At 38.1% G+C, this 18,282-nt stretch overlaps 1 protein-coding gene across 1 annotated transcript in view; it reads right to left on the reverse strand.

Annotated features, from left to right (window-relative positions):
• Nucleotides 1-18,282, reverse strand: part of BAIAP2L1 (BAR/IMD domain containing adaptor protein 2 like 1) — an 85,884-nt gene that overhangs the window by 23,944 nt on the left and 43,658 nt on the right. The gene's annotated exons all lie outside the window — the stretch shown is intronic.

Genomic DNA, 18,282 nt, shown 5'->3' on the forward strand with positions numbered 1-18,282 from the left:
TAGTTCTTGTATTGTTCCGGAAAATATGAACGCCAAGGGAAACTGCAGCAGGGACAGTGTTCTGCCTTGTATCTCGTGGGATTAATTCTCTGAACAAGTACGGTCACATGACAAGAGAGAATGTTCCAGGACAAAGAAACCTCAGTCCAGAAAGCAGCAATAAGATTGCTTGGTTTGGAAAGCATATCTCTTTTGCAGTCAGTGGCAGTGTGCTAATTCTCTGCCACTTTTCCCTGATAAAGGTGAGCAAGAGCCTCTCTCTGCCAACTTATCTACATGAACCACATGGGTCTGGCACCTAAGAAACAGGAGAAACAGACAGAATCATTTAGAACCCCCACCACCATCAAACCATACAAAACGACAACAAAATGTGCTAGGTGGATCATCCTACAGTTTAGTGGCCAGATAAAATTCTTGTGGTGAAATGAAAGGCTGCAGAAGAGAAAGAATAAAAATTAAGACTGTGGTAGAATATGGAGAAAGAATATAGACTAGACCACAGGCTCAGCTATGACTTCTATACAAATAACTCTACCATGCCTTGTTCTAGAAACACTTGAAGACACCTGACTCTCAAATTGCCAGCCCAGGCTTCCTCTCAACTTCAGACTCAGAAATTCAACCCCCTCCTGAACACGTCCACCTGGATGTCCCATTAGGCACCTCACATTCAACATGTCTGAAAGTGAACTCACCAGCTACCCCATATTCTCTAACCCCAGCTCTTGGCTGGTAACCAGCCAGTCACAAGGGGTCAACATCCTGCCTATGTGTCATACTCAATGACGAAGACTTACTCCCTTGTGAGTATCATCATTTGGGTCACCTCTAGGGCAGAACTCTGCCCCTTACTCTTCCTGCTTCCTTGCCAGCCCTTCCCAAACTCTGTTTTCCTTTCCCTGCCCAGGAGAGAAAGCATGTGGGAATGACACGTGAAGTCTTGAAGACATGTTCACCCCATAATCTGTCCCACCAGAAGCAGAGGAGGATTCTCTACCCCCATTCTCCACCCCCACTCAAACCCTGCCAGCTGGACTTCTTAGGAGGCTCTCCTTCTCCACCTCGCACCCACCTCCCCAATACCTGGTTCAAGCCCTTGTCATCTCTCTTGACTTCCAGCTTGCTCTCTTCTGGATCATCTTCCTCACAAGTGCCAGGGATCTTTCCAAAATGCAAATGTAACATGCCACTCTCCTCTATCCTTACGGTGTCTTAGACAAACCAGCTCCTGAGCACCACATCAAAAGTCCCCCATGAACAGTTCTGCCTAAACCATGGCAGGTGGTGGGGACATAATCTCCTGTAAGTATATCACCTTGTAAGGTTATACGTTGTGAAGTTATGGGCATATAACCTAGTCCCTAAGCACCATGTGATTTTAGGAAGCTCTTGCTGTATAAACCTGAGGAAGCCAGGGCACAACCATCCCCAGCACTCAGGGCTCCACCCACCAAGCTAGCAAGCTTCCCACTCTACAGCCTTAATGATTTTGACTTCATTCTCCTATAACTCAATATGAAAAAACAAACACGCCAGAATTTTTCACAAAAGAAATCCTCATATGGCCAAGACTATAATTACATTAACGTGTCATTTTATATAGTCATTTCAGATATTGAAATAATCTGAGTTACTTTCTATCTATTTTAAATCCATAAACAATTCCTCGTTCAAGATAAACAACAACAAAATCCACTTAAATTATTTGAAAATCAAGCACTATTCTTGGTAAGTCAGATCTACTTAAAAAAATAAATGTCTAAAAATAGTTTCGCTTAAATCAATCAGAGTGATTCAGGCTAGAAGGAAGGCATTCAGTTTTTCTCATACTGTTCTCTTTCATGAACTTTATTTCTACCACCTTAAATAATGTGGAACTCTGAGAAATGTGCTGCCAAAACCAAAGTTTGTGCTGGTGCAGACACTCTTGTGGATGCCACCACCATTGAACTTGGTGCTCCGGCCTTGGCAGCCCCAGCTCCGCTGCACACCCTCATCACACTCCACACTCTGCCCGTGGTTTCTCTGCAGCGCTGTGGAGAGACTCAGTGAAACAGCCCATTCACTCTGAGGGCAGGAAGGAAACACCTGACCTTGTTGTTCTTGTCCCTCAAATGCTGGCTTCACAGTGGCAGCCACTGAGTTCTCGGTCATAAAAAGGATTAAAACACATCTTGGCTATGATTATGCAAGCTGCCAAAAATGTACCTTGAAACAAGATGAAAACAGCCTTTATGTTCAATCTGCAGAAGTTTAATCTTAAATAGAGCAAGTGTTACTTTATATTTGAAATGTTATGTCACACATGTTTATTTACTATTTGTCCTGTAACCTACTTTTTCATAAATCACATTTGAGAAGGGAAAAAAACTCCTGAAAACATTTGAGGGTGGAGTCAAGAAAGTGCAGCCCAGATTCAAATGGAGCAGAACTAAGTACATACCCTAACAGGATTCAGCTTATTGATCCCAGAAATTTATACCACCCTGTGCACTGGGATCAATTGTTTTCTTTTTTCCCCTTTAAGGTTTTGAGTTGACATTCTGGAAAGGAACTCATAGTAATTACAGTAATGTGACTCAGTCTGAATAAATTATATTCTTAAATGTTAATATTAAAGGACTTTAGATTAAGCATATACATTTCAAAATCATGAACTCAACATTAAAAGACAATGTCTACCATCAATTTTCTCAAAATTCATACAAATAATGGCTAATAGTGGTATCACTATAATTTTAGAAACTATGAACAAAATTTTGGACAATATTTTATAAAGATATGCATTTAGCCAATGGGCAGTATGGACTTAAAATGTTAAATAACAAAATTTAAAGAATATTACTGGTATGAACACATACAAGGTTTTCATTTGAAATATAATCATTGGACTACTAATACATTTTCAAATAGGTAATTCTTCGTCACTTCACAGTATAAATTTACAGAAATCAGATGGAGACTACTAATGGACTCAAGTAGCACAGAACATGTGCTGAACATGTAGACATAAAGTTTCTTTCCATTTATATTTGATCATGGATAACCAGAACACACTTATTTCCAGAGAACACAGAGCAATGACTGAGTCATATGCTACTTCCTACGTGTTACTACATGTGGAATCAGACAATAAAATGACAGAGTGGAAGCCAACAAACTTCTGACCCAAATGTATATTGTAGAGATTAAAGTAAAACTGACCAAAAATGTCACTGAAGAAAGGACAGAATTTTTCTGACAATTTTCCAAATATCAAATGTGGTGAGATGAAAATATAATGGAAGTAAAAGCTAACTACACACAGGATATGTTAAATAAGCAAAGTATGTACTCTGAAGATGAGAGTCACTCACAGTGAAATTGTGCAGAGGCAGATCAGTAACCACAAACATGTGACCAAACTTGAAAGGCTTTGCCAGCTTCTAAGAATAGCTCTCAATGACTGTCCACCTGCAGTCCCTGGATGAAGCTAGAGGTGCTCTCCTCCAAAAGTTACTGCTGTCTTAATCAACTTTAGTGTTATACTTCTAATTAACATCTTGCACAAAGAGTATAATTATTCTACCATCATGCTAAAAATAAACAAATAAATAAATAACAAGGGGGTATATCACAAGAGCCAGCTTGAAGAAGCTACTACTGCCCAAATACGGGACAGGTTGAGTGCCAAAATAGTTAAGGACAGTAATAAATTATAAATCATTGAAAAATCTAGGAATCCGTGAGTCCACAGCAATAATAAATAGATAAAAGAAAGAAAGAAAGAAAGGGCTGGCTGGTTAGTTCAGTTGGTTAGAGTGCAGCCTTGTAACACCAAGGTCCAGGCTTCAGACCCCCATACCTGGCCAGCCACCAAAAATAATGGGGATAATGGAAAGCTCTCACTAAAAGTAGAATGCCCAGTGCCAATCAACAAATGAAGAGGAAGTGTTAAGAATTGGAAAATCATTTTACAACCATCACAGTAAAGGTTGGTTTGGGCAAAACTCCACTAATAGATGCTAAATCTAGAATACAAGTGTTGATGAGGACCAAGATATTTTCATAGTCTGAATGTGTTTCCCCATAGATTGCTTATTAGTAGCAAAAGAAAAAAATATTAACTATACAGTGTAGAAATCAAACAATACGTTCACTGGACATCCAAAATTAGTGTCATAAATAAGAGGAAAATGAACATTGTGTGTCCAAATTTGAAACCCAATGGACACAAAATGACTTGGATAGCATTCCAGCCAAGTATGTATCACCTGAATCCAATCACGAAGATCTGGCATCTGAAAGTTAAGATCTTGTGTTCCTGTCTTTTCATACCCCTTTAGCATTTCTGATACAGGTTTACCCCAATACCAATTCTTTATTGCAATAATAAATTTATTTACTTATTTTTGGAGAAAAATAAAATGATTTTATCCTACTCTGGTGGTTAATCTACTGGTGGTCGATGGAGGTAAGGGAGGGATGAAGAGGTGTGTTGATGGGAAGAATATCAATGCTCTACAGTAAGATCTCTGGCAATCTCAATCTTAGAAAATACTAGACATGGTCAAAGACATGAAGGTGAAAAATCCTCCAAACTAGACAAAAGTTGCAGCCACAAACCCAAACTTTCTTTCTTGGAGAGTGGGTCTCCTTTTAGACACAAAACAAATAAAACCTAATTTTACATATAAGTCTAGAATAGGTTGCCTAAAGGACATTACTGCTTATTTCTCAGTAACAGAATACAGGATCTTTAGGAAGAAGAGCTCATGCAGAAGATGAAAACGCCGGTTAAGGAGGCTGGAGAAGGGCTGGGGACTGTGAAAGTGAAAAGACTAGAAGCATCTTCAGAAAGTGGGGTCCTCTGGGCCATCTTAACATCCACAAAGGATTCAAGGGACATGAAGACTGGGCAAAGGTCAAAGTATCTGCAAGAACACAGAATGGCAACAGACAGGTTTCTTAGAACCTATGCACAACTGGGAAGTTATTTAACTTCTTGCCAAGCAATCTCATGGAGCCTCAATATCCTCATCTGTGTAGAGTACCTACTTCACAGGCTTGGATAAGTACAGTGCTTTCCAGTGCTCTGGAGAGAAATAATGGCTGCTAAGGTGAGTCCAGACACAGGTAGCAAATTAGTTCAGTAATACATGATATACACCAACAGAATGGATCCCCACGCTCCTCAACAAGCCATTTTCTGGGTGAGTACTTGTTTTCTGGAAATAAAATCCACACATTAGGTTGTCCAGCTTATAATCAGTCAGCATGTTGTGTGTGTGGTGGGGTTTGTACTTTACACATATAAATTTATATATTCTTTGTATGCTTAAAATGTTTCAGAATAATTCTTAAAAAAAAAAAAAAAAAAGGGAAAAACAGACACCTACCTCTTCTAAACTCAGCTCAGCACTCCTTCTCTCATCTCCTTTCTTCCCCCATTCTCAGGGTCCCCAAAGGAAAAACTGTCAATCTCCTATTACTTAAGAGCACACACTTGTAGAGTATACTCTCCTTTCCTCCACCTCATTGCCTTTTACAATATTAAACTGAATACTTAACACCTCAGTTTTAAGTAATGACATTTCTCCTATAGTTTAAATGTTATCCATCAGTATTGATCCCTTAGAGAACATACACAGCTGGCCACTATTTGTTGCAAAAAACCAATTGCAAGGACACTTCTGGTTTCTGCTCCAACATGTAAAGAAATTAGAGGTTGTGATAACTAAAAAATCTGCTCTGAACAGGTCAGCTAAATTGTAGTGCCTTGGGAGATCCGGGATAAGTCAGAAGTCATGTCCCATGTCCTAGAAAATGTTATCATAAGACCATGTTAACTTAAAGCAGACATACAGGCACCAGGATAGCAATAAGATAACCCAGAATGCTGCTTATAACCCTTACCCTAGATCCAGGCATGTACAATGTAATTTACTATGAAGGTACTTCAAAAAGTTTGTGGAGAAATAAAGTTGAAAGATCATGCAATCTTTCTATGAACTTTTTGAAGCCCTCTTGTAACAATCCCAAATCTATATGTCATGGACAACCAACAGAAAAACTAATGTAATGATAAGGTGGGGGAAGAGGAAGCTGTCCTCGTCTCTTCCTCCTTTGATTCTTCCCCCTTCTTGTGATTGTAAAATGCTAAGCTCTGCTGGTCCCCTTCAGAGTGTATTTCTCAGGGTGACCTGACCTATGTGTTTCCCTGGTTGTAATCATCATGTTGGCTCAATAAATCCTATGCTTTATATGTTCAGTTTCTTTTAGTTCGACAGTCATCACTCTCTTACTTACAACAAAAAAACAAACTGAAACAAGCTAAACTGAGAAACACAACTCTTCTGAGACTCATCAGAGAATTAAGTTCACCAGGTAAGGATCTGCCCTGAATACTGGAGAGACAGGCTGTTACAGAGAATCACAGCTTACTGGGAGCAAAAACCAATGCTGGAATTGCTGCTGGCTCAGAATGAAGAAGTTTGAGAGTTAAAAACTCTAAGGAGCTCAGTCTTAGAGGGGGTCCCTACACTTTCATCAATTTTACCTCTAGAAGTCCCACCAGGGTCTTATTGTGAAGATGGGAGAAAATTCCCTTGGGGCTTCTGGTAGGGGTAAAGGAAAAATAACCATTTTGAAATATGCCCAGAGCTTTATTCTGTTTTCCACAAGGAAGACTAGCCCTAAAGGGAAATTACTTTTATGAAGCCTTATCTGACTTGGAGAAGGACCATTAACTAATTCCAGCCCACTTTGGCCTTACTGTATCATGTAAGGGGAGGAAAAGGCCCTTCAGAAACTCATATCCCAGGTACTATGGCCTACCACCCCCCCCAAAACAAAAAATACAGAAATTCAAACATATGATAATGTGCTTCCCCCCCCCACCCCCCATACCTTACCACCATGTCAACCATCAACAGGGCTCCAGGATAATAACTGGATTACAGCAGAGAGTTGTAAGCCAGACTTCACTTAGTAGAATTTTCTTAGGAAACCAAAAGACAACTGGGGAGACAATAACAAGGACACCAGACGAAAACTGAAGCATCTGACATAGAATAATAAAAATAAAATCTTATTTATTTTCATTTATTTCTTTTTGAATGCTCTTCCTTTATGTAGATCCAAGTTTCTGACCTATATGAACTGAGTCAGAATGTAGCTTCAGCTACATCTGACATGAAATATATCCTAACTTCTAGCCAAATAAACATTAATCCTCACACTAAAAGACTATTTATCTCACTCAGTCCCTATTACTAGATAAATCATGTCTAGCTTTCAGCAACAACAACAACAACAAAATTATAGACAAGTTAAGAAAAAAAAAAACAATCTGAAGAGACAAAGCAAGCATCAGAACCAGACTCAAATATGGCAGATTCTGGAATTATCAGACTGAGAATTTAAAACAACCATGATTAATATGCTAAGGGCTCTAATGGAAAAAGTGGACAACATGCAAGAACAGATGGGCAACAACAAGGTCAAGAGTTCGGATCCCTGTACCCACCAGCAGCAAAAAAATAAGAGAACAACAAAGCAACAACAACAAAAACACATGGGCAATTAAGGAGAGATACAGAAACTCTAAGAAAGAATCAAAAGGAAATGCTAGAAATAAATAAAAACACTGTAACAGAAATGAAGAATGCCTTTGATGGGCTCACTAGTAGACTGGACACAGCCAAGAAAAGAACCAATGACCTTCAAGATATATCGATATAAACCGCCCAAATGGAAATGAAAAAAGCAAAAAGAATGAAAAAATAAAACAGAATATCCAATAACTGTGGGACAATTACAAAAGGTATAACATTCCCATAATGGGAATACCAAAAGGAGAAGAAAAACAGAAAAAAATATTTAAAGTAATAATATCTGATAAATTTCCAAATTAATGACACCAAACCACAGATCCAGAAAGCTCAGAGAACATAAGGCAGGATAAATACTAAAAAACCTACACCTCAGCATATCATATTCAAACTGCAGAACACCAAAGACAAAAAAGAAAATCTTTAAAGAAGCCAGAGGGAAAAAAACACCTTACCTATAGAAGAGCCACAATAAGAATTACACTGAACTTCTCTCCACAAACCATGCAAGCAAGAAAAATGGGAGAAAATATTTGAAAGAAGAAACTCACTGACTTAGAATCCTTTATCTAGCAAACCTATCCTTCAAAAGCGAAGGAGAAATAAAGACATTTTCAGACAAATAAAAACTGAGAAAAGTTGAAACGAGGCCTGAATTGCAAAAAATGTTAAAAGAAATTCTTCAGAGAAAAACTCACATAGGCCAAGAATTTGGATCTATATAGAGAAAGGAAAAGCAGAACCTTCTATTTTTATTATTCTTGGCTGATATAATAATAGATAACTGGTCAATGCTATAAAGAGATGGGAGGGAGAAATTGGTAATCCTCTCAGGTATGTACAGTAGTATAACATTACTTGAAAGGGGACTTGAATTAGCTGTAAATGTATACTACAAATCCTAGGGCAATCACTATTTTTTTTTTTTTTTTAAAGAAGTATAATTTATATGCTAAGAAAGGACAAAAAATAGAACATAAAATCCTCAATTGAAACCAGAGAAGACAGAAAAAGTTTACGGAAAAAAAAAAAGAAAGTAACAATGAACAAGTGCAATGAGTACAAAACAGTCAAAAATATGGTTGATATCAATCCAATTATATCACCAATCACTTTAAATTATTTATTTATTTATTTTTGCTGGCTGATACAGGGATTGAACCCTGCACCTTGGTTTTATCAGCACCACGTTCTAACCAACCAAGGTAACTGGTCAGCTCACTTTAAATATGAACGGTCTAAATGTACCAATTAAAAGACACAGATTGACAAAGTGGATAGAAAATTAAGACCCAAGTATATGTTGTCTATGAGAAACCCATATTAAGTACATAAACACATATATATCAGAAGTAAAGGGATGAAGAAGATATACCATGCTAACACTAATCAAAAGAAAGCTGACATAGCTGTATTAATTTCATATGAATCAGACTTCAAAACAAGGAAAATTATCAGGGATAAAGATGTGCATTACAGTATGAGAAAGGGATCAATTCTCCAAGAAGCTATAACAATCATTAATGTGTATGTGCCCAAATGAGAGAGAGAGAGAGTCAAAATACATGAGGCAAAAACTGATAGAACTGCAAGAAGAAGTGGATGACTCTACTTTAGTAATTAGGGACTTCAATAGCCCCCTATCAGTAATTGGCAGATTCAGTAAGCAGAATATCAGTATGCACAGTTGAACTGAACAGTACCATCATTCAACTGGATCTAACTGACATTTATAGGATACTTCATCCATTGACAACAGAAAACACATTCTTTTTAAGCTCACATGGAACCCTGACCATAATAGATCACATTCTGGGCAATAAAACGCACCTCAACAAATTTGAAAGATAGAAAACATACAAAGTAAGTTCCTTGAACTCAATGGAATTGAACTAGAAATCAACAACAGAAAGATAGCTGAAAAATTCCCAAATACTTGAAGATGAAACAACACACTTCTAAATAACACGAGTCAAAGAAATCTCAAGAAAAATTTTAAAATAGTTTAAACAAACAAAATAAAAATACAACATCAAAATTTGTGATGTAGCAAAAGCAGTGCTTAGACAGAAATTTATAGCACTGAATGCATATATTAGAAAGGAAAGCTGGCTGATTGGCTCAGTTGGTTAGAGTGCAGTGTTGATAACACCAAGGTCAAGGGTTTGGATCCCCCTACTGGCCAGCTGCCAAAGAAAAGAAAAAAGATCTAAAATCAATAATCTAAGCTTCCTACTTAAGAAATTAGAGAAAGAGCAAAATAAAACTAAAGCAAGCATTCATAAGGACAGCAATACCCTAATACCAAAGCCAGATAAAAACATTACAAGAAAGGAAAACTGCAGACCACTATCACTTGAGCAAAAACGCTCAACAAAATATTAGCACACTGAACCCAACAATGTATAAAAAGGATTAAACATCATGACCAAGCAGTTTTTATTTCATGTATGTGAAGCTGGTTCAATATTCTAAAACCAATTTATGTAATCCATCACATCAACAGGCTAAACAAGAAAATATCATATATGATCATATTAATAGATGCAGATAAAGCACTTGATGAAATCCAACACCCATTCATGATAAAAACTCTTAATGAACTAGAAATAGAGAACTTCCTCAACTTGATAAAGAATAGCTACAAAAAACCTACAGCTAACATCATACTTAACGGTGAGAAACTAGGGGGAAATTTGCTTTCCCCTTAGATTGGGGATGAGGCGAGGATGTCTCCTCTCACCAATCCTATTCAACATCATTCTGGAAGTCCTAATTAACTCAGTAAGTCAAGTGATGGAAATAAAGGTATACAGATTGGGAGGAAAGAAATAAAAATTGTTGTTCACAGATGACATGGTTGTCTCTGTAGAAAATTCCAAACAACTGACAAAAACACTCTTAGAACTAATAAGTAATTATAGCAAGGTTGCAGGATACAAGGTTAATACATAAAAGTCAATTGCTTTCTATATGTCAGCAATGAACAATGAGAATTTGAAATTAAAAACACAATACTATTTATATTAAAAGAAAAATAAAGCCCTTAGAAATAAATCTGATAAAACCTATATGAGGAAAATGATAAAACTCTGATGAAAGAAACCAAAGAAGATCTCAATAAATAGATAGTCCCTGTTCATGGATAGGAAGACTTGATATTGTTAAGGTTCAACTCTACCCAACTTGACCTATAGATTTAATGCAATAGCAATCCAAATCCCAGCAAGTTATTATTATTATTTTTTTTTAAAGATGACCGGTAAGGGGATCTCAACCCTTGGCTTGGTGTTGTCAGCACCATGCTCAGCCAGTGAGCAAACCGGCCATCCCTATATAGGATCCGAACCCGTGGCCTTGGTGTTAGCAGCACCGCACTCTACCGAGTGAGCCACGGGCCGGCCCCAAGCAAGTTATTTTGTGAGTATCAACAAAGTGATTCTAAAGCTTATATGGAAAGCGAAAAATCCAAAATAGCCAACACAGTACTAAAGAAGAACAAACTTGGAGGACTAACACTGCCTGACTTCAAGACTTACTATAATGCTATAATAAATTCAGTCATTGTTGAAAGAATAGACAAATAGATCAATAGAACAGAATAGAGATCAACAGCCCAGAAAAAGACTTACCCAATATAGTTATGATTTTTAATTTTATGTGTCTCAGCGATGACCACCAAGCCACAGCAAGAAGGGCCCCGGGTTCCCGAGCTGAGGTGATGAGGGGGCAAGGGCTTCTGCCACCTCCCCCCCTGACATCTGCACCCAGCCCAGCAATGACCAAGCCACTGATGGAAGCCCCCTGGTCTTCCCTGTGGGAATGAGGGGGGTGCCACAGGACTCAATCCCGCTCCTGATCCTTCCTCCTTCTTCTATCCCATTTCCTTCCCCTTTTCCCTCTCCGTCTCCCTCCCAACTGCTCCACAACAACATCATAGAATGTAAAAAATAATATTAACAAAAAAATTAAAATTAAAAAAAAATTCATGTATCAGCTTCACTGGATTAAGAGATACCAGACAGCTGATAAAAACTTAATTTCTGGATGTGTCCGTGAGGTTGTTTCAGGAAGAGATTAGCACTTGAATCAGTAGAATGAGTACAGAAGATCTGCCCTCCCCAATGTGGGTGGGCATCATACCATCTACTGAGGGCCCACCTGAAGAGAACAAAAAAGGTGGCAGAAGAAGGAATTCTCTCTCTCTTCTTGAGCCAGGACATCCATATTCACCTGCTTTTGGACACTGGCTCCCCCAGTTCTTGGGCCAAATCACACGATCAGCTTTTCTGGTTCTTCAGCTTACAGAAGACGTCCATAATCATGTGAGCCAATCTCCATAATAAATCTCCTCTTATATATCCTATTGGTTCTGTTTCTTTGGAGAACCCTGACTACTACAATAGTAAACTGATCTTTGATAAAGGAGCAAAGTTAATTCAACGGAGAATGAATCATTCTTTCAACAAATGGTGCTGAACAACTGGACATCCACTTGCAAAAAAAAAAAAAAAAAAAAGACTCTAGATATTGACCTTATATGTTTCACAAAAATTAATTCAAAATGAAACACAGACCTAACATGCAGAACTATAAAACTTCTAGAAGATAACCTTGGAGAAAATCTGTGTAACCTTGGGTGTGGTGATGAGTTTTTAGATACAATACCAAAAGCATAATTAATGAAAGAAAAAATAAATAAGTCGGACCTTAGATTGCTTTGGGTAGTATAGACATTTTCACAATGTTAATTCTTCCAATCCAAGAGCATGGAATGTCTTTCCATCTTTTTGTGTCTTTAATTTCTTTCAGAAGTAGTTTGTAGTTCTCATTGTAGAGGTCTTTCACCACCTTGGTTAAATTGATCCCTAGATATCTTATTTTTTTGTGACAATTGTAAATGGGCTTACTTTCTTTATTTCTCTTTCTGTTAATTCATTATTTGAGTATATAAATGCTACTGATTTGGGGGCATTTATTTGATACAAAATAAGTTGGACTTTATTAAAATTAAGAACTTCTGCTCTACAAAAGACACTGTTAAAAGAATTAAAAGGCAAGCCACAGACTGGGAGAAAATATTCTCAACACACATAACCTGATAAAGGACTTGTATCCAAAATATACAAAGAACTCTTAAAAGTTAACAATAAGAAAATAAACGACCCAATTAAAATATGGGCAAAGATCTGAACAGACACCTGACCAAAAAAGATACACAGATGTATGTAAAAGAAGCATTTGAAAAGATGCTCAAAATCATATATCATCAGGAATTGCAAACTATAACAACAGTAAGATACTATTATACAACTGTCAGAATGGCTAAACTACAGAATGGCTGAAATCCAAAAAACTGACAACACCAAATGCTGGTGAGGATATGGAGCAGCTAGAACTCTTATTCACTGCTGGTAGGAATGCAAAATGTTACAGCCACTTTGGAAGACAGTTTGACAGTTTCTTAGTAAGGTAAACATAGTCTTACCATACAATCCAGCTATTGTGCTCCTACTTATTTACCCAAATGACTTGAAATCTTAGGTCCACAAAAAAACCTATATGTGAAAATTTATAGCAGTATTATTCATATTGCCAAAAACTGGAAGCAGCCAAGATATCCTTCAAAAGGTGAATGGATAAATAAACTGTGGTACATCTGTCTAATGGAATATTATGCAAAGATAAAAAAGAAATGAGCTATTAAGCTATGAAAAGACATGGAGGAACCTTAAACACATATTGCTTAGTCAAAGAAGCCAATCTGAAAAGGCTACATACTGTATGATCCCAAGTATATGACATTCTAGGAAAGGCAAAACTACTGAGACATAAAAAGATCAGTGCTGCCAGGGTTTTGGAAGGGTGGTAGACACTGTAATGGTGGATACATGTTATACATTTGTCAAAGCTCACAGAACAACAAAAAAATGAACCCTAATGTAAACTATGGACTTTATAGTTCATAACAATGTCAATACTGGTTCATCATTTGAACCAAACATACCATACCAATGAAAGATGTTAAAAATAGAGGAGACTGAGTGGGGGAGAGAGGAGTATATGGGAACTCCGTGTAAGATCTACTCATTTTTCTGTAAACCTAAAATTGCTCTAAAAAATATTAACTAAAAAACAAAACAAAACAAAACAATAACAGCAGCTGTCTGGAGGTAACAGTAATTAGGAACCGGCGCCCTGCTCAGAGAAAAACACAGGTGCAGTGTCTGAGTGTTACAAATGCACGAGGACTTAATCCTGTCTCAGCTACCTGTGTGCCCCCAGGGCCTGCCTGGCATAAAACAGGTTTTACATCTTATATATAAGTAAACATACTGAACGAATGAATGAAAGGTTGATTGTAGTGAAAAAAGAATGGAAAGAAGTAGAGTGATGGCAGGGAGAAAAACAGCAAAAGCTTGCCCCAATCAAAAACTGGCATTTGTAATATTTGATTTTATTGGTACATGAATATTTATTATGGAAATTCCTATAGGAAAAATGACTTGTAGACCCTGAATTCCCAGTCCTCATTGAAACAATTGTTCTTAAATGAAGAGAGGCTTCTGTTCTTGTAGCACAGACCCTGATTGCATCTGGAGTGTGAGCACCTGCCCTCATGACCCTGGGCCCCAGCAGGGCATGTCCTCTCGGGTGGGCTGGCACCCAAGCAGAGCTTGGTTTCTACCCACATAGCCACCAGGAGCAAATTCCTGGCAGCTTTTGTTTCCTGTCCCCAAGGTTTAGTAACACTGAAGCCCAGTGTCAGAGGATCTTGAGCCACAAACAAGATATTTTTTTAAAAAGGAGGGGGGGATTTTTGTTTACAAAATTTTCATTTTACCAAGCAAGAAGCTACAATCCCAGAGTCTGGGTTCAGTGCTGGACACCTGGCAACCCTGGTTGTGAGGACTAAGTGTCCTAACAAGTTTGATGTGCCAAGACCAAGGCACATACTAGACACACAGTGTTAAATTCCTTCCAGCTTCCTGATAAAAGGTGGGAAAGGGAGACATGATGGAGAAAGGAGGAAGGTGGAATAAACCCCTCATTGTGGAAGTCTGGCAATTAAAAAAAAAAAAAAAGTGAAGTAATAAGATAGCTGGAGAGAGCAACATTAAGTATGTTTTTCCTCCTATTTTTTTTTTTTTTCCGACTTCTGACCAGTACAGGGGATCAAACCCTGGGCCTTGGTGTTATCAGCACTACACTCTAACCAATTGAGCTAACCAGCCATCCCATTTTTTCCTTTTTAAGGGGATGATATAAGGTTTGAAGCAAGAATAAATGAAAACCAATATACTCCATATGACTGGAATACTGAATTAATTATAAACTTACACATAAGAAAACCTTTAAAAAATAAAATGTTACTACTGTCCTTGCAATGAGACTTAAATCTCATTGGGAACATCATTAGAAAACATTCTTGATATTTTAAAATCAAATCTTTTCAGTGAGGCATACAGCAAATGCAAACCTAGAAATACCAGGGAGGTAGTCTTTCAGTACCTAAAATAGTCCCTAGCAGAGATGTCCTTTCTGAACATTATAACCAAGTATTCATTATGTGAAGAACAATGAGATTCAGGACTCTGAGTGACAATTCTGTCATTAGGTTTGATAAATTTATTCAGGAAGCAAATTAAGTGTTTATTTCCCACTAGACTTTTGATTAGCATTTAAACTAATTTAGCCTGCCTGCTATACACAAGGACTGTCCAGTTAAACTAAGCACAGGATTTGTAAAAGAAAAAATATTTCCCAAGTTGGATTTTAATATACTGTTCTTATTTTAGCTAAAAGGACAATGTTAATTTATTCAAGTGTTATCAATTATATATCACACAGAAATAATTTATCAATTTTACATCCATATACAGATTACTAGTGTTGTTTTCTTTATATCTGAATGTAAAATACAACATTCAGAGATTAAGGGTTTTCTACAAGTTATTATATCAAGTGAGGTAAATTAACTTTAATTATTCATCTTCCTTCTTCATCGATTAGTAGATTAAGGCTAAAATATTTTTGATGCTAACAAAAATGAAAACAGGTGTATTATCAATAATAAATGAAGCTGGCAACAACTTATTCCCTATGATATAACTAATTAACTGTAGGCATTTTCATTCAAGGCTTAAAAAATGCTATATCTAAAATTTTAAACATTTCTTTAAAAGTATTAAAAGAGGACCTCAAAACACAGGGATGAGTTTTCAAGGTACTAAAAGACAGTTTCAGTTCAATATTACCAAGCAAAACCATGTTAAAATTTTTAAGAATTTTTTTTCAAAGAACTACCAAGCAAGAAGCTACAATCCCAGAGTACATGAATTTGTTGTTTTGTTTTAAAGCAACCACTTCTAGTTGAGAAAGCTTAAAAACACAAAATAAAACAGGACTACTGCTCCCAAGTTTCATATGATAAGCTACTTATTCCTTTGGCCTAAAACCTCACACCCCAGGTAGGTGCTGAGTGGTCCGTTAAGACAAGAATTTAAGGGAGATTCCACAAAATCTAGCTCTCATTTTACTATATCTAATACTCCACAGTGACAACTGAAAAAGAATAAGAACAAACAGATTAAGTCCATGCTTTCATAGTTCGAATGTTACCCCCTCCTTCTTCTACCTTGGGGGGATGATGATAAACATTGGCACACACTATAGGATACTCAAAGAGAAAAATATTTGAGGTACTGAGTCCTTCCTTTGTGCCAAGCACTACACTAACTGCATTTTAGTGATGGTCTCCTTTAGTTCTTACAACCTTATGAGGGTGGTACCCCCATTTTACAGAGGAGGAAACTGAGGCTTGAGAGGTTAGATGGTTTCCCCAAGTTTACACAAGTACTAAAGGTGGTGGAGCCAGGATTTGAACACATATTTGATCCTGAGCCTGCACTCTTAACTATACATCCTCATTCAAATGTTCAAAGAGAAATCATATAGAAGTGGAATTATATTTGCTCTACTGGGTACCCAAGGAAGGTGTGATGCCCAAGATGCATGAATTATGGGGAAACAAATGTCTACTCAACATCAGCCAGCACATTAAAATTATTAGCATTGTTTAAAAATGGAAAAGACAACCTCTGAAGGGCTGGGCAGTACCACAGAGGCCTGCATGCATTGAGTAAGGGCTGGACTGGTCCTTGAAGCCATTTTAGCTCAGAGTGCATCGTCACGTGGGAGGTAAAACCAGAGCAGTGGGACTTAACCCCCAGGCACCTCATGGAAATCAGCCCCCGCCACCATGCCTGTGTCACAACACACAGTCAAACAGAGTGGTCGATGGCTACATGCTCAATGCACCTGAACTTTCTTAATAAACGAAGATATGCCTTAGGGAAGGCAGGGAAATCCACAGGCCTGCCATACAGCTCACACTGCAAAGGCAGCATTCGGAAAAGGGCTGGGCTGCCACTGGACACGAAGCAGCACTGCCTGGCTCGCTCCTGCTGCTGTGGGGCTTGGCCTGGAAGTGGGGAGAATGCGGTGGAAGAGGCCTCCCCCAGGTTCTATTTCAATGCTGTACTGCCAGCTCTGAGCCTCCCCGTGCTCGTCTGTGAGATGGGCAGGGAATACCCCCCTCCTACGACCTAGTGAGAATCAAATGAGAAAATGGAAGTGAAGCATCTGACCTGCTGTGATCTCCACTAATGGTTAAGTTTCTGACAGAGGGAAGCCAAAATGCTGAGTGTTAAGTATCAATGTTGTTGGGCAGGTGAAACAGGGCCGCTCTTGTTCACAGGGATATAGAACTACACATTCACACAATGAACTCCAGACTCATATTTCCAGTTGACAACTTGACATTTCCAGGTGGTATAATATGCATCCCAAACTTTTTCCTTACATTATAGCCAGTGTACCAGCAAATCCCATCATCTCTACCTTCAAACCCAATCAAAGCCATTGGCCTTTCTCACCTGTACTGGTACAACAGTCTCCCTGGTACAACCAGTCTCCCTATTTCCACCCTTCTATAGTATTCTTCAGGCAGAAACCAGGAAGTACCTTTTAAAATGTAAGTCAGATCATGTCACTCCTGAGTTCAAAAGCTTCAGAGGCCCTGCCTCCAATCAGATTAAAAGGCAAAGCTCTTAACCACAACCCAAGAGGCCCTACGTGACCTTGCCCCTCCCCAACACCTGTGTCATAGCCCAAACACACACAGAGATCTTGACATAGTGTCTCCAGACCTCATCCCCTCTCAGTTCTCTCCATCTTTAACTGCACCTCAACCAGATTGGCTTTCATGCTGCCCACTAAGGCCTCAGGGCCTTTGCACTTGCCAGTCTCCAGTGGAATAATCTCCCCCAACATCTGCCTGATGAACTCGCTTCCTTAATGCATGTCCCTGAGCACACTAACTAAACCAGCCCCACTCCATCCTTTTTCTCCCTCACTCAACGGCCCCTCACATTAAAACTACCCAGTTTATTAGTCTTGTTTATCTGTTTACCATCCACTAATGTTAGTTTCCTGAGAGCAGGGACTTTTATTTTGTTGATTTATTAGTGACTAGAACAATGCCTATGAAATAGTTGAGGCTCATTTAAATGAGCACACTGATTTAAATAGGAAAGAAAAACTACTGTAATACCTTGATTATTGGATATTAGGTTTTACGTGCTTTTCAGAATACCAAAGAATGATTTCCCCCCCAATTAACGGA

Source organism: Cynocephalus volans, chromosome 3 (genome assembly GCF_027409185.1).
Source record: "Cynocephalus volans isolate mCynVol1 chromosome 3, mCynVol1.pri, whole genome shotgun sequence".
NCBI classification, from domain to species: Eukaryota; Metazoa; Chordata; class Mammalia; order Dermoptera; family Cynocephalidae; genus Cynocephalus; species Cynocephalus volans.